This window comes from Macrotis lagotis, chromosome 6, assembly GCF_037893015.1.
Source record: "Macrotis lagotis isolate mMagLag1 chromosome 6, bilby.v1.9.chrom.fasta, whole genome shotgun sequence".
NCBI lineage: Eukaryota > Metazoa > Chordata > Mammalia > Peramelemorphia > Peramelidae > Macrotis > Macrotis lagotis.
In genome coordinates this window covers 153,530,215-153,553,999 of record NC_133663.1, presented here as the reverse complement: position 1 = coordinate 153,553,999, position 23,785 = coordinate 153,530,215, and the positions used below count along the sequence as shown (strand labels likewise).

The window sequence follows — 23,785 nt, the reverse complement described above, 5'->3', positions numbered from 1 at the left end:
TATAGGATTGAGAATTTTCTGTGTGAAAATAAATCAGTGAATGGTCATTGGAATATGAAATATTCTTTCAAAGCAATTGACTTTTCTAGGATCCAATTAATTGTTTTAAAGAAATTTTTATATATTCTTTTGCATTTTCTTTTTATTATACAATTTTAGAATCATCATTAGAAAAGGTTTCAGAAGCTACACATACCTATATAAGAATTCTCTCTAATTTTTTTCCAGTAAATGATCATTCAGTGAGGGCGGTTTCATTTTCCTAGGCATCCAGTTTTGAAACCCTAATGTCTCCATATTCTCTCCAATTCCAGTATCACATATAGCTCATTATTCCTGTCATTTCTCTGTTCACATGGTTTTTAAAAGTATATTTTATTTTTTCATGAAATTTTCCCCAAATGCATATTAATTATTCATACCTGTACATATATTGAATATAAGCCACAAAACCACCAAAGTGATTTTTCTAAAGGTAATTCTGACTCATTATCTTCCGCAGAAATCTTTTCCCAATACTATTTATCTTTTTCCTGGTGCCACCTCTCCTGCCCTCCTAAAAACATTCTTTCTTGAGGTTATATGCTCTCTCTCTCTCTCTCTCTCTCTCTCTCTCTCTCTCTATATATATATATATATATATATATATATATATATGTGTGTGTGTGTGTGTGTGTGTGTGTGTGTGTGTGTATCCTATGTATATCTATTTATTTATATGTTATCTCCTTCATTAGAATGAAATATAAACTCATTGAGGCCAAGAGTAGGGTTTTTCTTTTTTAAAATCTTTCTTTGTATTCTCATTTTGCAAAGAAATTCTGATATATTCCTTCACAGATTTATTGAGAGATTTCTAAGGTTGCATATTTATGTTCAGAATTGCTGATTGTTATTTTTTCTTTATATTAGCCTAAATATTACAAATATCTACCAACCACTGTTTGTTGCTTTGCCCTCCGGGTCCAATCAGACCAAGCAAAGTTTTCTTTCCCACATGAGAACTTGTCCACTTATTGACCATTAACATGTTTTCCTCTCATATTTTACTTTCCATGTTAAACATTTTCATTCTTTCAGTTGGTTTTTGTTTAATTTGAAATAATAATAGTGTTGGTTGTATTTAGAATATCCTGATTTATGTGTTGATGACTATGTCACTTAAATACTTTCAATTATTTTCTTCACTGAGGAAAGGAAAAATGATATATTTATTGGTCTTTAAATACTAGGTATGTGTCTAAAGTGAGTACGTTTTATATCTTTAATAAATTTAAATGCACTAAGACTTCTAGAAGTCACTATGAATTGATATTTTTTGAAATTATTATTATTATGGTCATTTGGGTGGCTAGGTGGTACAGTGGATAGAGCATTGGCCATGGAGTCAGTAGGATAGTAGTTCAAACTGACACTTGACTCTTACTAGCTGTGTATACTTGAGGAAGTCACTTAACTCTGATTGCCTCATATCCAAGGTAATCTTCAGTTGTCCTGATTTATATCTGGCCACTAGACCCAGATGACTCTGGAGAAGAAAGTTAAGTTGGTGATTTAGGATAGCATCCTCCTCATTCAAATCCAATTCATGTGCATCATCTCCTTGATGTGGCAATCTTCTTCAAAAATAAAAGACAAAAATGTGTTATTAATATGGCCATTATACTGGTTATTTTATCTGGCTATTCTCTGACTTGTCCAAAATTACAAAATCATATCAAGAATTTAATAAAAGTATATTAAATGAATAGTATACTATACCAGGAATATATATATATATATATGCATATATATATGTATATACATATATTATGTATCAAATGTAATGGGAATACAGTACTTTACAATCGTTCTGGTAAGGACAAAATATAGAGCTATCACCTCCTTCTTACACTACATTCTTCTTCTTCTAATGTAAAACATAATCACATTAACTTACCGGCTGCTGTGCCATACTGTTTAGGGACATCAAGTCTTGCTCTTTTCTTTTTTTTTTAACCACATAACCCAAAGACATAAATGTTTGATATATTTTTTCAGAGTTAACCCCCCAATGTCCAAATAAAATTTATAAAACTATAAAACACTGCTTCCTTATTTGAATGCTTACATATTTGGAGGAGGTTTTGTTGTACATGTCTGAGTTAGGCCAAAAAAAAGCCAAATATATTGTTTGGTATGAATTGGGCACAGTATTAACTCACCTCAAGCTATATTACCCTGGAGTAATAGTTATTAGAACCATTTGGAAGTAATAGATAAGCAACTGAAAACATCAGAACCATCTTTGAGAAACCTAAAAAGACAAATAATCAGGGAAAATTTCCTTATTATGAATAAGAATTGTTGAAAAACTAGAAAATTGTTGGAAATTAGATTGAGATAATCATCTTATACATTGTCTCAATAAGTTCATATGTAAACTCAGTGTAAAAATTTATTTACAAATGAATGATATTAGAAGAGAATGATATGAGTTACCTTTAATAACTATTGTTAAGAAAAGGTTTTTTAATTAAGCTAGGAAAAATATGATAATAAAATAAAAATGACTCATTAAAATTTTTATAAATCAATACAAAGGAGACAGAATAGGTATAAAAATTATCAGACATATCTGCATCAAAAATTGACAAAAATTTGATATAACATTGACTCAAATACATGGAATAAAGAGTTAATCTATAATTGATCAGTGATAAAAAGATATGAACAGTGTGTTTTCAGAAGAAAAACTGAACTATTTTGATAATTTAAAACATCTCTGTGTCAGGGTAAGAGAAACACCAACTAAAACAATTCTGAAGCTTCACTTTACATTGTGAAAATTTTCAAAAATGATGAAATCTGTAGGCTATATATATATATATATATATATATATGATCAGAGATGCTTTGGTAAGATAGACACATTGATATATGCTAGATAAACCTGTGAACTAATCCAACTATTCCTGGATTTCAATTTGTCAGACATAAAGAAAAATGACTTGTCCATCCATCCCAAAAGAGATCAAAGGCCGAAACAAAGTTCCAATAATTTTCAAACTTTCATTTTAGAACTTTTTGTGATTTTTACAAAGAACATCTTGTCTTTTCTAGGAGATTGAACCCTTTATCCTAAAACCTACTATTTCACTTATCTTCCTCTTTACTCTGTCTCCTGACTGCTTCCCTATTGTCTACAAACATGCCCATGATTCCCCATCCTCTAAAAACCTCCTGTTGATCCATTCATCCATCTCTTCTCTCCTTTTTGTCTGATCTTGAGAAGGCAACCTATATAGGCCCCATCACTTCCTTTCTTTTCAATCTCTTAATTACATACCATCTAATTTCATAATGAATAATTTCAATTGAAATTATTTTCATCAAAGTTATCATTATTTGATATATTAACTACCAAATCTACTTTTCTCAACCTTTAGTTTTCTTGACCTCTATACATCCTTTCACATGGTTGATCAACTTATCAACTTCCTTTCATCAATACTCTCCTCTTTAGGTTTTGTGGCAGTATTCTCCCTCATTTCTCCTTTTGACTACTTCTCTCTTTGTAAGATCTTCATCCAGAATCATCCGAATTAATGAGTCTTTCCTCTTAGACTCCATTTTGGACCTTCTTCTCTTCTCTCAGTTTGCTAGTTTGCTTAGTGATCTTATTGACTCCCTTGAATTTAATCAGCTTTATGGAAATGTCTCTCTCAGATTGAGTTGCACGACCCTAAACTCTTTCCTGACCATAGTCTCAAATCTCCAATTGCCTATTAGATATCTCATACTAGATTCTCATAGAAATCTTAAACTTAGTAAATCCAAAATTAAACTCATTGTATTTTTCCCTAAATACTACCCTCTACTTAACATCTCAATTATTAATGATAGCATCACCATGATCCCAGTTACACAGGATAGCAATTAAGGTCAGCAGCAGGTCCTTAGCATCATATACTTGCAATAACATGCTAATTGGTCTTCTTACCTCAAGTCTTGTCCAAGTCTTATCCATCCTCCCACTCATCTTTAAAATTGATCTTCATAAAATGGAGCTCTAATCATATTGCCTCTATCCCTGAAGCTCTCTATTTACTCCCAGGGACAAATAAAAAGTCCTCTGTTGGCCATTCAAATTTCTTAATTACCTGGTTCATATCCCTCCCTTTTTCAGTCTTCTTACACCTTATAACATCTTATGGTTCCTCACTCAAGAAACTCTATTATATGATTCTGGATCTTTTCACCAGGTGTTCACTACACTTAGAATTTTTTTTACCTTCTCTTTTCTACTTTCTTAGTATTCTTCCCCGCCCCCCCGCCATCTCAAAAAAATCCTACCCTTTGCAAGAAGTCTTCCTTGTCCTCCTGTATATAGTGCCTTCCTGCTGAGATTATCTCCAATTTAACTCCATAGGACACATATCTTACTGATGATAATGAAGTTTCTTTAATCCTCTGGCTTATAATATTACACATTATGTTGATTACTATTGAGTTACATGGCTATTCAAGGGTTTAGATATATATTCAATCTATAAAAATATAGATGGAAAAATATAGTTTGTTTTAATTATATCCTGTATATAAATAAGCTGCATATTGAGTTCATTCATCACTACATCTTGAACAGTCACTTCACAGGAATGAGCAAGAATTTTAACTGAATAAAAAAAGATTGGTCTAGATGAAATTTTGGTCCTGAGATATTTACTGCCATAAAATACATAATTTTAACTTCAATATTTTCTTCTTGAAACTATGTAGCTTGAAATCATGAAATATCATGATATCACCTACCCTCTGATGATTTAATACTCCTAATAAAGGGATGGAACAGAGTCTATTCCACATTTTTCCTGTGGTATTCATATCATTATCTTGCCATTAGTCCTCCAAAGATAATTGAGCAGATGTACTTTGGGGCTACCATAGATTACTTGAAAATGTGAAAATACTAATGAAGCATTGATTATTTGCTAGTTATTCCTCTTTCAGTATAGAATGGATTCACCTACTTTATAGCCTTATGTTTCTCTGGTCGTATCTTTTAACCTGCTCTTCATGCGCAATTATTTTCCCTTTATTCATTCTGTACTCTGGCTACACTGCTCTACTTGATTTTTTTTTTAACATAATCCTAAATCACTCATTTCCTTTCTTTTTTCATGAACTATTCCTTTCTTGAAATGGAATTCTCAGAATCCTTGGATTACTTCAAGACTGCTTAGACTGACATCATAATCTAATTGTTATGGACTATTGCTTTCTCTAAATGAATTATGTAGGTATCAAAATTTTTATGTTTTTTACTCACCAGACTACTTCAACGTTATTTTGTATCTTCAACAGTCAGTAAAGTACCTAGCACATAGTAACAGTTTAATTACTGTTCATCAATTAATTGATTGATAAATTGGCAATATGCATCAGTCTAATCAGGCTTGCATTTATCCTTTTATTTTATTTTGAGTGACTTGCAAATGTAACTCTTCAAAAATAATGACCTTATAGCAAGTAGTATAATAATAATTAGAAGAGTTCTGAATCATTAAAAGTACTGCACAATTATTCAAATGCAATCTAGTGTGTTCTCTTCTTCCTCTGTTTTAGATTCATTGTACCATCTGTCAATAGCATTTTATATATGGTTATAGATCAGAGCTATAGATTATCTTGAAACATAGATTTTTGAAACTAGATTTTTTTTATTCATGTGTGCATTCATTTTAACTTTTTTTCCCCCTATGGAATAGTTAGGTTAATTCTGTTTTAATTTTGAATTAGTGATTCCTTTTAGGACAGCATGAAATATTTAGAATTGATACCATGTAGTACATTCCTTTCTCTCCTCTTAATTCCATCTTTTTAATATATTATGCCCTCAAATTCTATTCTTCCTGTTCCTTGCCTATATATATGTATATATATATATGTATGTATATATATATATATATATATATATATATATATATATATATACACCCACTTGTTTTCTCAATGAGGGGAAATGGGGTGGGAAGAAGGGTCAGAGGGTAGGTGATACCATAATATTTTACGATTTCAAGCTACATAGTTTCAAGAAGAAAATATTGAAGTTAAAATGATGTGTTTTTATGGCAGTAAATATCTCAGGACCCAAACCTAGGAACTCAAGGTTTGGGAGGTAAATATTGAAAAAGCAGCCTGGGGTGGGGACCTTTAAAAATAAAATAACTAAGTCAGAAAAAAAGGCAACTAGGAAATGATGCAATAGGAAAAATGTCCTTTGCAAAAAAAAAATTAGAACATCTACAAGATGCCATCATACATAATTGGTCTTCTATTTTTATTTGATATTTTGCATCTTATGACACATTACTGCCTTGTTTGATGTTTATAAGCAAAAGGTTATTGAACAAAGTCATACTAGCAGTTATAGAATTCTAGGTCATTTATTTGATTTTAACCTAAACATTAATGACACTTTATTGGAGGAGAATACTACAGATAAAATTTTATATTTTGATTGTTTGCTGAGTCACATGCTTTTAAAAAAATATTAGTGAGAAATACTGCATTCTTATATATACTCTATATCTATTAATCAATTGTGGGATCATGAAAATGTTGGTTACTGAAAATTATAATTTTTGAAAACTGTGTTCTTTTAATCTTAAAGAATGGACCAAGTGATTCTACTTATTTCCTTATTAAAATGTTGGTTGAATTTTGAAAGTCCATATGAATTGGGAGTCACTGAGATTTTCTCAGTTTTTGCAGTAAACATTGTGTGTTATTTTAATTATTTGATATCTCTCTTCCATGCATCTTTCAGAAGTTTTATGAAATGATCCCTCAACAACTCCAAAGGTGTCTTGTCTTAAGCAGAGGCATCCTGTATATATCTGATTCCAAACACTTGCTGTTCAAGTCTTAGCTACCTTTAAAACCTTTTTTATTTCCTTGTGTTGTACATCATGGACTGTGAAATTAAAATCCAAATGTGGAGTAGATATTGCAATTAATATGAGAGATAGTTCTTTCTCAAAACCATGGTGGATTTTTCAACTTTGAAATTATTTCTTTTCCAAACATTTTCATTTTCAAATGCTCTAAGTATTGTTTAGATTAATTCATTCTCTCATCAAGACTTCTTTTTTTTTTTTTGCTTTTTTTCCAGGCAGTGGGTTAAATGACTTTCCCAAGGTCACAATTTAATTAATTATTAAGTGTTCCAATTTGAACTCAGGTCCTCCTGATTCCAGGACTGGTGCTCTATCCACTAGGCCACCTAGCTACCCTTCTCAACGAGACTTTTAAAAACATTTTTCCTTGTATATTTATTCCTATCATTTTCCTATGTAAAATTTTAGTAAAAGAGTTTATTTTGCATATTTTAATGACCTTGACTGCAATCCTTCCATTTGACAGGAAAATCAAGCATTTCTTGACTGAAGCAATTTAAGACTCCTTTGTAATTGAAACTGATTAATACTGGTTAGCTATCTTTTGAAAATGGGAATAATCATTCATTCAATAGATATTTATTAAATGATAAAATAATAGTTCACTAGGCACTATCACACATGTTATATATAATTAGATAAAAATAAATAATGATTGCCCTCAAGTACTGTATAGTCTGTTGGGAGAAATGATACAAATAATATCAATAGGTCAATAACAGCTAGCTAGCTAATAGTTGAATATTTGCTAAGCACTTTATGTCAATAAAAAGTACTAGATAAACAAATACAAGCTAGTAAGATATTCCCTACAATCAAAGAATTTCTATGATAATTGAAGAAAATTATAAATAATGAGGAGATGGAAGGGGGCATAGGGTTTTGTTTGAAGTACCTGGGAAGGTTCATGGAAATCTAGATTAAGACATTATAATTCAAAAATTTACCTTCAGAAAACATCATCCTAATATAGGCAAAGTAATTATAAAATTATTTTAGCAAGGAGTCCATTGTCACCTGGGAAAAATAAGAAGAGTACATATATATATATATATATATATATATATGAAATTACTTAAGTTATATAGAAGCAAATAGAATGGCAGAAATATTGATGGGAAACATTTCTAGCATTAGGGATTACCTCAACACAAAAATAGAATTTGATAAGTAAATATTGAAAGAAAAACACCATGCAGACCAGATTTGCTAAAACATAGATTATATTAAAGGAGGTAATGTGATTAGAAATATAGATTGAAGATTTATCACTAATAAGATACATAAATGTCAAGAAGAGAAGTTTGTATTTTATCACAGAAATAATGACCAATAGAAGCAGTAATGATAATCTAAAAAAAGTATGAATTGTTCACAGGACAAGAGGTCAAGGCATAGTGCATAATGAAAATGGTTTAAGGTTTTTCTATAGAATCATAAAAATTTGTGCTAATATTTGTTATTTTTCCCTACCCATTTCTTTAGTGACAAATTATTTTTTAATATATTTTATTCTATTACATATTTTCTAATAACTTGAAAAATTTTGACATTCATTTTTTCTTTATTTTTTGCAAGGTAATGGGGTTAAGTGACTTGCCCAAGGTCACAAAGCTAGGTAATTATTGTGTCTGAGACGGGATTTAAACTCAGGTCCTGCTGACTCAAGGGCAGATACTCTATTCACTACACCACCTAGTTGCCCCTGACATTCATTTTTAATATATTTGAGGTCCACATTTTTTCTCTCCCTCTCACTGGACCCTGAGTCCTTGGGAAGGAAGCAATATGGTAACATTTATATATGTCAAGTCGTGCAAAATATATCTCCATATTAAACATGTTACAAAAGAAAACATAAAAAGAAAAAGCAAGGAAAAAAGAAAGCAAAAAAATATACTTCAATCTGCTTACATAATTTTTAAGTTTTCTCTGTGGAAGTAGATAACATTTTTCACCATTGTCTCAGTCAGAGTAATTTTATCTTTCACAGATGATCATACTCAAAATGTCCTGTGAATAATATTCTACTGCTCTGATCACTTCAATTTGCAAGATTTCATATGTCTTCCCAAACTTTTCTGAAATCATACCGCTCCTCATTTCTTTTAGCACAATAGTATTCCATCACAATCACATGAAACAATTTGTTCAACCATTCCTTGATTGCCAATTCTGTGCCTATAAAGAAAGAGAGCTCCTATAAATATTTTGTACATGCAAAAATTTGTTTAAATGATTCAATTTGGAAAAGTTCTGTTGCATTCTTTATCTTCTCATTTTTATTGTGTTCCATGATATTGACTTTTTTTATCTCCACAGTAAGTTGAATGTGACTGTATAAAGAAAACTGAAGCAGAAATCATGCTCAAATAATAACAATTTTTCCTATATTTTCTGATATAACTAATTTCATTTGTTTGTTTTATTATTTGACTTTCACCATGTCCAGATTCTCTATTCTTGAAGAAAATATTAGAGATATTAATTAGATAAATAAATAAATTAATTAATTAGAGATATTTATCAAAAGAATCTGTTAGTTTCTTTTCTTTCCTACTTGCAGAGCCATATTCTCCAGCTCCTTCTCTAAGCCTACATTTGAAGTTTGTCATTAACTATTTGGTTATACATGTGTTTATTCCAGAGGGTCTTTTCATATAATTTCTCTTCTTTGCATCTGCTCTGCATAAGTTTTGTATTTTTTTTCTCTTTGAGTCCAAATATATATATATATATATATATATATATATATATATATATATATATATATATTTATATATTGGTATTTAATCTGGAAATTTTCCATAGTGCTCCATGTAAATGTTTTTCTTCAGCATTATACTGTCAAATAATCAACTGTCTGAAGCAGTGGTGTTTCTTGTCACCTTTAAATGCAAGATAATTCCCATTCCACCAACTTTGTTATCATCAAAGGGAATCTTTGAATCATTTCAATTTCACAGAAATGTTTGGGTATTTTATCCTTTCATTTATGACAACAAAATCAATATTGATGTGATTCAGTACTCCTGGTTTCTTGTCCTTTTTGATCTTAGAAAAAAATACCACATTTTGAACATGAAAAGTAAATATAATGTTTAGAGATATTCTAACTATTTTGGAATTCTTATCTTTCTGAATTGTTTGCTGCCAAACTACTGTGATCATTGCAGAAGTGGGAGAAAATGACATAGATTAGAGACCAAACATGTTTTTTTTCCTTTCATGAATTAATATAATCAAAGATTTTTTTCAGTTAGTGACAAGATTAAGTTTTTTTTTTTTTGTTTCTTAGTACTTTAGGGCAACTAGGTGGTACAGGAGATAGTTCTGATACTGGAAGAATCATCTTTATGAATTCAAATCTAATCTCAGACACCTACTAGCTACATGACCTTGGGAAAGTAACTTTACCTTGTTTATTTGTTTCCTCATCAGTAAAATGATCTAGAGAAAGAAATGACAAACATTCCAATGTATTTGCTCAAATGGAGTCAGATTTGACTAACAACAAGATTGGTCACTGGAATATGTGTCAGTTCATTGCTAGTGTTGAAGTCTTTTTAGCATGTCTGAACATAAAAATATTTATGCTTTTCTTGAAAATCATTGGAGTAGGGCTTTGTGGTAGACTGAAATCCTAGAAAAATAAAAATTCTATGTCATTCAAATTCTGTGGGAAGACACATGATAATTTCTGCTGACTTAGAGCATTCCAGCAAATTTGATTGGTGTATTAACATGAAATGGAGCAAAAACAAAGCAAACTAATAAACAAATTAGCAAGAACCTATCTGACCATAAAAAGGAGGTGAGCAGTCATTAGGAATGATCACCCAATATCCAAAGAATGAAGAGATGGAATGGTAGAGTTGCTAACAGCCACAACATATTAAAATAACTTAAGGAAAGCATCCAATTAATTTTCTAACTCTAAAAGAAAAAAGAACATAAGAACACAAATGTCACGGGATGGTGAGACTTGGCTGAATTACAGTCTTAAATATAGGAGACATGTTTTCATTCCAGACTCAGAAAACTAGGAATTTGCTATTATACAATGTCAGAGTTGAAAGGGATGTCAGTGCTCATCTATACCAATGAATTCCTGAACAACAATCAATACTCCTACAGAAAAAAAATAATTAAGTGCTAAGAACCTTTTGTCTTAATTTAAATTTGAAATATTCTTTCTGTTCTGTCATCTGAGTTAGCTTATTTAGTCCTTGTTATGCTCCAAGCATTGTGCTACATGCTACAGATACCAAAACAAACAGAAAGATGTACACTTATACATCAAGGAAAAGCATGTTCTCTTTCGTTTTTTCTGTCTCTCTGCCTCTGTCTTTATTCCTCCATCTTGCTCTATATGCCTCTCTTTATCTTTCTGTTTCTTTCTTCTTTTTCTCTCTTCCTCTGAATCTCTCTCTGTCTCTGTCTCCCAATGTCTTTTTCTGTCTCTGTCTGTGTCTGTCTTTCTGTCTTTGTCTCTGTCTCTGTCCCTGTCTCTTTCTGTATGTAACTGTCTTTCTTCCTGTCCCTGTCACTGTTTCTTTCTCTTTTACTCTCTTTCTCTTTCTCTGTCACTGTCACACACTCTCTCACAAATATATATAAACATTTATAAATTATACCATCTTCTTGAGATGTTTATTGAAACAAAGCAAAAAATTGAGTAAAATAATACTATACTAACATATCTGAGGAATCCTTCAACCTCTTTAATAAAAAATATTAAATATCAATTTTCTCTTCTTCCTACCCCAAAACCCAATGGAAAAATGTTAAATAAAAACAAATTCCTGGCAATAGATGTAAAGACTCAAACAAATAAGATCCCCTAAATTGCTTTATACAAAAGCATATGCCATTCTGTATACTAATCTATCAATTCTCTACAATAGATACCTTGTTTCCTTCACTGTGAAGGTCATTTGGGAAGTTCTCTTCTTTTTTTCATAGGAACATGCTGTTAAGGAAATCTTTGCTCCTTGGGAGGTCCAGTGCCCAAATTCTCAGGAAAAATTGTGGGATTTGTGAAATTCCTGTGAAATTTCTTTTTTTTTCCTTTAAACTGAAATCTATGATTTCATTGGTATGGATATATTCCAGTGAGGAAACGCCATTTGCCAATGCAAATCAGGACTTGTTTGTTGTGCAGCCTATAATCTTAGAACAGTGTCTGATTCACTGATATATTTAAATATATGTATATCTATATCTATTCATATGATTTATGAAATATACACAAACTCTATAATTTGTATTTCAGTATTCATGTATACTATATAATCACTTACATTGCATATCTATATATATATATATATATGCATATAAATATGCTCTTTTAATTGCAAGTTAGATGACTAAACCATGTTTTACTTAAGAATAATGTAATATTTACCTTTGGCATCCTCCCATTTCCCATACCTAGGCAGTTTTATTTTTTTTCCCCCTCTTGGGAAAGTTGCCCTTTCTTCCTCCATAAATTCATTCTACTTCTTATCTCCAACTAGGCATTTTCATTCATATCCTTAGTTCCCCATCAGGTAATCCTTACTTAGGAACTAGTAAGTTATTGGATTGAAGCATTTTAAAAGATACTTTTTAAAGATGGGAAAAGGCTTCAAGTTCCAGTTCAATGAAATTAAGATTAATCTATAGATAAAAAAGGTCTTATATTTTATTCTAGCAGATCATGCTTATAACCAAATCAGATCAGAATGTGTCCTATCTCTTTCTCTTAATAAAACATGCCTTCATTAATTCTAATGATCATAAAAAAACAGAATAAAATATCAAAGCTAGAAGATGATCCAGTTCTGCCCATACCTGAACAAGAAATCTATCTACAACATAAGTGACAAATGGGAATTTAGATTTTGCTTTAAGACCTCCAAAGAGGAGGATTGCACAAAAGAAACTCATTGTACTTTTATATGATTATAATTTACCACCTTACAGTAAGCAAGGATTTTTAAATTCCATTATGTCTATTGCCTTTTGTGGTCAAATAGATGGAGTTGATACTGTCACTCACAGGATGGCCCTTTAAGTATTTGAGGATGGATATAAGGTATTCCCAGAGACTTATTTTTCTTCTATCCTTTTTTTCCCCAAGCTGTCCTCACATATCACTACCTTATGATACTTCCTCTTTATTGATGATCTCTTCTTATACACCCTTAACTTTTTAATGTCCTTTCTAAAATGTGTCACTCACAACAAAATATAATATTTAAGACATACTCTGATCAGGTCAGATTATAAATTAAAAATACTCCCTTCTGTATTTTGGAATATTATAACTTTTTAATGCAGTCTAAGAACACTGATTGTCAAACCACACTATTAACCCATTTTAAGTTTATTCACTAAAACCTAGAGATCTTTTTCAGATTGCCAATTGTCCAGCCATGCTTCTCCCTAAATGAGACTTTATATTAATGTAAGGAATGTAAATAAGAATGTACTGGAAATACGACTTGTTTTATTTGCTGAATTTGCTAATGGGAATTACTTATTTATGAATATTGTTTAAGTTGAATAATCTTTGGGTTTGCACATATATATATTATATATATATATATATAATATATATATATATATATATATATATATATATATATATATATATAACAATGTTTAATAGAACATTGTGGAGTTACTACAGTTGTAGATAAAATAAGTTTTCTTTTCTTTTTCTCTACTTTTTTTCAAAAATAGATAAAAACCAAAAGTATAATGACTTTTACATATATAATTTAATAATATTCAGTGAATCATAATTTAATTGTATTTGATAGCTCAAAGTAAAGATTATAGGGGTTTTGTGAATTTTTTTCCTAAATTCTCATTATTAAAGACACTTGCAATTTTACCAAAATAATCATTTTCTACTTTTGTTCCTTAGAAAGTGGATAGCATAATACAACAAAAAAACAGATTTATGGTGTGGATTACTGGATAAATTGTTCATATGTTAAAATTTCATGACCCTGACATTTGGGAATATATTGTCTAAGGTCTTTATCTCTTATGAAAAAGATTAATTTGTTTGCTAAGTATAGTCAAAAGATGGTTGAATTGTACAACAGTTTCTATTTGAACTTCAATGTTGATTATATCTGGCTGATCCTATCATGACATTGAGAATTTTAATTAAATACTTAATTGTTAGGTAATATTCACAAATTGAATAGAAAAGAAATCAAGTAAAGGGTATTAAGATAGGGAATGACATTAAAAAAATCTAAGATATCCTTATATTGTGAACATCTCATATAAATGATTAAGTTCTACTTTTGAATAACTCTAAAAGGATAAAATCGAAGAACTACAACCCATCTTTAAGTCACAATTGTAAGAGCCAAGTACAATTTAAGGTGAAATATCAAGATAATTTGAACATGTATTAATTATGAAAAGATTTTTTTAAAAATATTTTTGAAATTGTTCTCTTCCACAATGTCCTATTCTATTGATTCATCATGGTACTGAAAGTTTATAATCAAAGTTTATAATCAAAGACAGAGTCTAAAACCAAAGCCAAAGCTCTAGGTGTTCTATAATTTTGAAAATGTTTTCCATATTGTCTGGCAAGGGATTGAGTCTCCTATCTGAAAGATGACTGATTTCAGAGAATATCGCTGATATATACTTGATAATGAATTATTTGATGGTGGCAATTCAAGGAATGAAGAAAAATACAAAATAACCCTGTGTAGTCCCACTTTACTTTTGTAGTGGAAATGTCGGAGTAATGGAAAAGGTGCTAAGAATCATAATTTGTGGACTTTGAAAAATTTAACTTCACTGTTGGTACTCTAAATGTGAGATTATTTTTTTGTACATTGACCAATGAATGGATATGTTTGAAATGAATTATATTTGTCTTCTGATTAAAAAAAAGTAATAAAAAATAAATTTGTAGATACAACACAAAGCCATTTCCAAGTAAATTTTATTATTAATTGTTATCATAATATTATTACTAATAATTATTTGATAATTATTATAGAAATAATAATGGTTGTTTAAGTTTGTTCATTTATTATAAAAAATTCTTTCCCAGGTCATTTGTTTAATTTGTATTTTAGGGCCCATGAAATATATTTGTGGCAAAAAAAAAGAGGCAATCACATTTAATGCACTAGTATTTATTAGTAGATATGAGGAGACAGAAATTACATGATTAACTTTTAAATACATTGCAAATTAAATAAAAAAAGTATTTTGATACTTGGCGACTTCAATGTATATATGAGGACATGGGGAGAAGTAAAGGATAGAATAGAAAATGAAAATCAAAAAAAAAATCATTGAGATCAAAAGCAGGTAGAATATGCAAAAGTCGCTAATTTCTACATCATGCATATTTCCTTTAAACACGAATTCAAAGATTGAGCATAGTGGGCAGAATGTGGCATAAAAAACTAATTTAAACATATTTTGCTATTCAGGAAATAGTTAAACAAAAATCATTTATTGAACTCTTTATTAAGACAGGTATTATGCTAAGTGCTAGATTTACAAGGATAAGTCCAGAAACTCCTGCCCTAATAGAGCTTAAGTACTAATAGATGAGATAATGTTTAAATAAATAGGCATTTATAAGATATAGATAAGGAAAATAGAAGATAGCATTAAAGGGGAAAGCACTAACATATGTAAGAATTAAAAGATGCTTTGGGAATTTGATCTAGGCCTTAAAGTAAACCAAGAATCAGAAAGATTCAAAGAGGAAGAAGTTAGGTGATACAATTATGAAGGGCAACCAGTACAAAAATGCCCAGATAAGAGATGCATTGATTTGCTTAAGGAATCGCATGTAGTCAATGGGAAAACCTGTTTCAAGTAAATGTTATGAGACTGGCGTTGTAAGAAGGGATTTTTTGAAGAGTTTAAAATGACAAATATCTAATCCTCAAGATAACAAGGAGTCACTGACCTTTACTGTATTACCAAGTTTTAGAAAAATCATTTTAGCAGCTTTGGGGGTCTCTGCTCTGTGATCTTTAAATTAAAAAGTTTCTACTGAAGGACCTCTCCTTTTCCAACTCCTTCATTTTCAGGTTCTCTGTTTATAATAGTTGATGTTATAGAAATATAAACAATTATCTCAGTGAATATTTCTAACTTTTTAAAATTGGTAATTCCTGACTATTATGTAATAAGATTCAAATGTGCAAATTTGTGTGAAATTATGGATAGTCTCATTACTTTCTATATTGGACCATTATAGTTCTAGGGGTGGATGGATGGTAAGGGAAGATAAAGTTGATCTCATGCCTTCTAAAATTATGCAAAATGAGACCTCAAAGAAAACAAATTAAATTAGCTAAGGCAATACTTAATAGTCATGCAATTTCAAAATATAAAGGGACATTCAATATTGCTAAAATTTCTTACTTAAAAAGTGATAAAAGTGAGGCTCAGAGATATTAAACTGTTTAATCAAATTCAGACTGTTAATGTCAGGATCAGATTTGAACTTTGGTCTTTTGAATGCTATTGAAGGGCTATTTTCACTCTACCTTGGGATGCTTTCACTGCTTGGTCACATTTCTCATAAGGTTCTCAGTTATGTCAGTTGTTTGACAGGCTTCATCATGTACACCCATCTCCTGTCTCCCTTAGCTTTTCTTCTCCCTTATTTTTTAATGCTGCCAGTCACCAGATATTAACAAAACAAATTTTATAAGGCATCTAAGACTGTGATCTGCAATATGCTGAATACAAAATAGAACAGAGAAACAGCAATATTCAGATTTGCTAGGGGAAAATGTGGGTTGGTGAAATATGTAAAGAATTTGAATACTTAAAATCTCCTCTCATGAATATGAGACAAAAACTGCACTGGATAAACAAATGACTGTCCAGTTATGTTATGAATATTTTTGTTCAGTCCTTCATTTTCTTCCCTCCTTGTTATGATCAATACTCTCGGGATGAATAAGATGCTACGTGGCTAAAAGTTTTGGACTTTTAGTAAGAAAGGTGCTGCTTGAAATGCAGAGCATTATCATGGTAATTATTTCTGTAACCTTCACAAAAATATTGCTTTGAACCAAGAAATAAATAGATCTGCCCCATAAACAGAAGCTTGCTCTGTGCTTACTTGCCTCTGTGCCTGGCCTTGTTGTGGGATTATCGCTTAATTACAACTTTAGCCTTGGCAGGAAGGATGAATATGAAATCATGTTGAAATTCCAATCTGCCATTTCTCATGGTCTTCTGCCAGTCGCAGCAGTTATAATTGGAAGAGTGCTTCAAATGCTTTCATGTAACTACCTTGTTGGAATAAATGTTTAAATGGGGAAGTCTACAAAGAGGCATTTGATGCCAACCCGCTAAAAGAAAATTAAGTAATTCATGTTTGGGGACTTCAGAATTAGAAATGAGACAGTTTTTTTTTAAAGCATGCATTAGTTTTTGTTCAAAACAGTTCACAGATGGCAGTTAAAAGTTGACAAATACTGATATTTGTAATCAAGATCAAGCAACACCAAGAATATGCACCCCAAACTCAGTCAAACTCTGAAGATAACTATATTTCTGAGTGATCTAAGGAAGACAAGATATGAAAACTGCAAATGATATATTTTTTCCTATAGAATTGTTACACTGTATTTATGTAGTTCCCTGAAGAGTTCAATACATTTTAGTATAAGAAATTTAAATAGCTATGTGTAATATGCATTAACTTGTTGGACTGATTAGGGTAAGATTTAATTTGTGCATAAATGATGCCAAAAGCATGAAAAATAAGATACTAATTTCATGTCTTACTGATTTTTTTTACAAAGGCTTGTATTCAAAATATTTACCCAAAATTGAGCCCAAGGCCACATAGGCAAAGATATGTGGGAGTTATGTCAGGATTTATTTTTGGTTTGCTTTTCTAATTCATTCTAAATTAGCAACTTCCTCTAGACATTTTCTTGTCAATCACAGTAGGAAAGGGAGTCAACAACCTTATTCACTGACTAATGTAATATAATTCTTGGTTGACTCATCAAAGGTTATCATTCCCATTTGAGAAAAGAGATCAATTATATTTTAATGTCTTAGGTAACTTTAGAGAAGGATAAAGGTGTGTATATATGTATGTGTTTGTGTGTATGTGTGTGTGTGTGAGAGAGAGAGAGAGTGTGTGTGTGTGAGAGAGATTGAGAGAAGGAGAGAGAGAGAGAGAGAGAGAGAGAGAGAGAGAGAGAGAGAGAGAGAGAAAGATATAGAAAAAAGAGAAAGACAGAGAGAAGTCTGTGTGGTACATGATGTGTGATGTAGGTATTTCACTCAGTGAAAACCCACAGCCATTTTGTGACAAGTTCAATGATAGTAGGACATATTCATTATACTATATCCTTAAGAGTTGGAAAGTTATCTAATCCAACAACCTACGTCATACATGAATCCCTTTTGTTATATCCTTGAAAATTGATCAATCATCCTTTCTAAGACAGTTCCATCACCATCATCCAGTGATATGGACCTAGAGGAAGTCATTCCTTTAAGTTAGCAAAATTTATTTTTCATTTTACCCTTTGAAGCTACACAGAATAAATCAAATACCATTGTGAAGTTTTATTTGTCCATACATGTTTGAAGATTGCTATTACTTTCATACCACTCCCACCCAGTCTTTTCCTGTCCAGGATAAAATTTTCTTCTTCTTCTTCTTCTTCTTCTTCTTCTTCTTCTTCTTCTTCTTCTTCTTTCTTCTTCTTCTTCTTCTTTCTTCTTCTTCTTCTTCTTCTTCTTCTTCTTCTTCTTCTTCTTCTTCTTCTTCTTCTTCTTCTTCTTCTTCTTCCTCTTTTATTTTTACAGGGCAATGATGTTAAGTGACTTGCCTAAAGACACCTAACTAGGTAATTATTAAGTGTCTGAGGACAAATTTGAACTCAAGTATTCTTGACTCCAAGACCAGCATTCTATCCACCATACCACCCAACTGCCTCTAAAGAATAAATTTTCATTTTTTGTTTTGGCCTTCAACTGTTCTAAGATAAGTATAATTTTTTTCCATATCGTGGTAACCCTGCCCTTGAGGGGACACAAGGATCTAATACTTCAGATATAATCTGATGATTATAGAATAAAATGAGACTATTATCACTCTTCTTCTGGGATATGGAATTTAAATTCCTTGAGGGCAAGAGATGCTCACTTTTATCTTTGAATGCCTAACACCTATCACAGTACCTAGAACACAGTGTTTGTCCTTTAGTCTCAAAGAAGACCCTGACTTCAGGGAGGTGATGCCATAATAAGCACATGAATTAGATTTGAGTGAGGGGGTGCTGTGCTAAATCACCAGCCTCACTTTCTCCGCCAAATTCATCTGGGTTTAGTGGCCTGATGAGAATCAGGACACTGAAACTGGCCCCAAATTCAAGGCAATCAGGGCTAAGTGACTTGCTCAAGATCACACAGCTAGTAAGTGACAAGTATCTGAGTCTGGATTTGAGCTTCCATCCTCATATGTTTAATAAATGAATGTGGATAGTTTATTTATTATTGCTGTTGAAACAATTCTATAATGAAAGTAATTATTATCCTAAGTCATCCTGTTTATTTGAGGTTATAGCATCTTTAATAGATTATGTTATTTAATCTTTAAACTCAATCCACAAAACTAATGTAACTCTTATGGTCTTCAATTTATACATGAGAAAACTTATTCAGAGAGACTGATTTACCCAAGTCACAAAAATACTGATTTGTTCCATTATTACAATAGATATTTTTGTAGGAATTTCACATGTAAACACACATTGAGGTTAAATAGACAGCTAGAATGTATATAAGAAATCTCATATGTGATTAGCTGTTTTTTGCACCAAGATATGTAACATTGTATTTATTCCTCCTAAATTTTATATTTAAAATGATCTATAAAATTAAAAACATTTCAGGATTATAAACTTTCACTATTAGTAAAAAGGTCATAGCAAAACCTTGACCACACCCCAGATGACATAGATTAATGTTCTTCAATCTATTTTAACATATATTATTGTCACATGACATTCCCAGCCCACTCTCCTATCCCTTAGTCTTTCCCCCTTAGGTATCTCTAGGATTATTCATGATATCCTATGAAAAGCCTTCTTTGACCCTTGTATCAGTGACCATCATGCAAAAGGAAGGAAGCAGGGGAGATCTCTTCAGAGTGATGGTAGCTTCTTAATCAGGAGATGATTCTTATGCTTTGTTATTAGAAGGGCAAAAAAATTAGTGAGATGGTTAATAATACATTCAAATTGGCCTGAATTTGTCAGATAAATAACTATACTTAGGAACATGGTGATGAGGTAGGCTGAATTCATACAAGCTACAGTTTCTTTAACATAAGAACAGGAACTGTGACCTCTTCTATATCTGAACTAGATAATCTCTGTGTTCCCTTCTCACCATTGAGAATTTTTTTTGGTGAAAGGTTATCTACATTTCATTAAGCAAGAAACCGAATGAAAAAATGGAAAATGACTTACTCAGAATCAAGTCTAGAATATCTTCTCTTGAATATGTCCTTCAAAATGATTTCCCTAAATGACAGAAATAATTTTACTGAGACTCAAAGTTATGACAATCATTATCCTCTTCAGAAACCTTTATATTCTAGCCATTACTTATAACAGGAGATATTTATGTTATTTAAAGCCCTTCACCATTCAGTTCCTACCTACTTCTGCAATATTTTTTCCATGCTTCTTTAATGGAAGCCCTATTACAATCATCTTCCCTAATCATCTCTGGGTCTGAGAATCTTTTCTTCCTTCAAGGTAAAAATCACTTATTATATCCTCTATGAAGGCTGTTGTTTACATTCTCCCTCATCAATTTTTCTTTCACTGTATTTATTTATGTTATTATGTACCTTCTCAGAGGTTTTGAAGACCTATATTACTTATTATCTCTTGAAAATAGACTATCCTATGGCCAAAATGAAGATCCTTTCTTTTTAAATTTATGTCTCCTTCTACATTAAACTGCCCTTTTACCTCTCTCACTCAAATGTTCTTATTTACTTGATATTTTGTTCTTGGTAGGACTAATTATTTGACATTTTTTGGAATATCTCTATTGCATAATTTTGACTTAATTTTGGCCTTCCTACAGAGTGTGGTATCCATAGTTCCATTTTATAACAATGTGTACTCTGCCTTAGCAATATTCCTTCCTTGTCCTGAGACTGCTTCTAGTTTCCTCAATTTGTTAATTTCTAGTCAGCACTAATTCCAGAAAAGCTGCGTTTTTCATTCATCCTCCTTGAACTGCTAATACTTTTCAGGAGAAGGGTATTAGGCATATTGATTAAATCTGCTAGAATATACGATTTAACATCAGTGAGAGCACCAACACTACTTGGAATTCCTTTTACTAATCTGTCATTAATGGCCTAACTAGGACTACATCATGACCATATTAAACATGTTTTTATTGATGAACAGGTCTCCTGCTGAATAGATTGAGAAGATTTGACATGAATTCTTTTAAATTTTTGTCTTCATGGTTCCAAAGCTCTTTATATCTTAAATATAGAAATTAGTTAGGATGGATGGATCAGGAGATGTTTCATAGAGAAAGTGTCCATGAGATTCTACTTGAAATATAAAAAAATTTAAGGCATGAAATTGTAAGGGATTGTGTTAGGGTATATACACACACAGTCATTAAATATATATTTTCAGAATTGTACATTGCTGAGTTTATGCTTTATTAAAATATAAATAAATATCAAAATAGAAGATTTGAATACATTGACACATATTTTCACTTCTATTCTTTCTGACTTATTCCTCCCTTTCTTAGCCCCTCAATTATAAGAATACAGAATTTAGAGATAGAGGAGAAACAAGAGAATACATAAAGCAAACACTTCACACAACAAATGAAAAAATGAGCTCAGAAAGGATTAGAGATACAAGCATCTCCTTCTATGTAATATATTATGTTTAGTAATAAAAATGTATAATATAATATACATTTTATAGGTATATATATTCATATATACATACATAGTTATACTCTAAATTCTCCTCTATTATTACTTGAAAACCTCTGATTCAGAGGAGTCTCTTATCTCTCAAGGAAGTTCAAGCCACTTTTGGATGGTCCTAATTTTTAGGTTTTCCTGACATCAGTTTTAAATATGCTTCTTCACCACTACCACACATGTAGCAATTGCTTCTACCTATTTGACTAAACTATCATATATTCCCCACCACTCAAGTTTGCTCTACTTAAGGTTATAGATTCCCATTTTATTTGAACATCCTTATATAGAATACAAACCTTTCAATCATCCTGGTTGCCTTCTTTAGAATGTTCTTCAAAGAATCAGTGTCATCCATATAATGCAGCACTAAGAAATAAGTGATATTCCAGATGTAGTCACATTAGGGCAGGATGTATCTTGGTACTGGAAACTGTCTTACTTAATACAACATGAGATATCATTGATTTTTCTTTCATTGTAATCTTGATGGTACTAAAGCAATAGAACATTATTTAACTTGTTACCTTTTTTCATAGAATCAAATAATTTATTGGGGATCTAAGATGCTAGTCCATAGTTGAAAAAGAATTCGGGCTTCCATGTGTTTGACATGGTAAAAGGTTGAAGATCTTTAATGAAATAGATTCCACTACTAATCAAATTAGCCCATTCTTCTTTAGGATTCGCTCTATTTATTAGAGAAATTCATTAAATAGTCTAATTTTTCATCTTTATAATTTTTAATCAGGACTTTCCTGTTTTGAATCTATTAAATTGATCTATTACAATCTATTGTAAATCTAGAAATTTAAATAAATCAAAATACTTATCCTTATTAAATTTTAGATAATTTGATTTGCTTCAACTCTTGAAATTGCTTTTAGAGTTTTGTTAGAGCTTTAAGAGTTATGCTATTCAAGTGATGTGTCATTTAACTGGAAGAAAGTGAAATTTTGACATATCACAAATCTTACAAAATTACATGTGTTACAGTTTTTAATATACCTTATCTTTTTGTTGTAATCACTTTCTTCTATATTTTACTGCTGTATTCACAAGTTTTAAAACATTGTTTAATTCTTTGTCATGAAATCATACTTGTTACTTATATTATTATTATTGTTATTATTATTATTATTAATTTGCCTCTTAAACTATTCATTTTTAAGTCTATCTCTTATTATTCCTCATAGGTTTTGTCTTTGTTGTTGCTGTTGTTGTTGTTTTTTACAAGGTAATGAGTTTAAGTGACTTGGCCAAGGTCACACAGCTAAGTAATTATTAAGTGTCTGAGGTCAGATTTGAACTCTGTCCTCCTGACTCCATGGCCAGTGCTCTATGGACTGAGCCACCTAGCTGCCCCGCCCCACCTTTTTTTTTTGTCTTTTCTTTGTTTTCTTTTTTACAAGGCAATGGGGTTGACTTGCCCATGGTCCACAGTCCACAGCTAGGTAATTATTAAGTGTCTGAGGCTGTTGCATAGATTTTCAATGGAATTATAACAGGTTGGTTTCTAGATCAATCAATCATGTTTATTTCCATCTGTTTGATGATTTTATTAATATTCCAGGAAATGTTGCACAGTGTAAAGAAATATTAATGTATTCTTTCGCAATTTCTTGCTTTTATAAATCCTTGAATATTTGCTTTTTGGTAAAACACACATTCTTGTATTTACTTTCACAAATCCCACTTACACTGACAAGCTGGTTCTCCAGAGGGTAGCTACTTTTCAGATCAAACTCTATGAGATAACCATGAATAGTTAAGTTCATGAGATCCCCTGGTAAAAATCACCCAAAGATTATCAGTTGATACTAATTAGTTAACCAGA

The 23,785-nt window shown here is 31.1% G+C and overlaps 1 long non-coding RNA gene across 1 annotated transcript in view; it reads right to left on the bottom strand.

Moving 5' to 3' along the window:
• Positions 1-20,448: 20,448 nt before the first annotated feature.
• LOC141491897 (uncharacterized) overlaps positions 20,449-23,785 on the bottom strand; it is a 62,892-nt gene continuing 59,555 nt past the window's right edge. Inside the window, exons 2-3 of the long non-coding RNA XR_012469798.1 lie at positions 22,248-22,317; positions 20,449-20,497 (exon numbers count right to left, since the gene is read on the bottom strand). This is a non-coding gene — a long non-coding RNA (uncharacterized LOC141491897). The remainder of the gene's footprint in view (positions 20,498-22,247; positions 22,318-23,785) is intronic.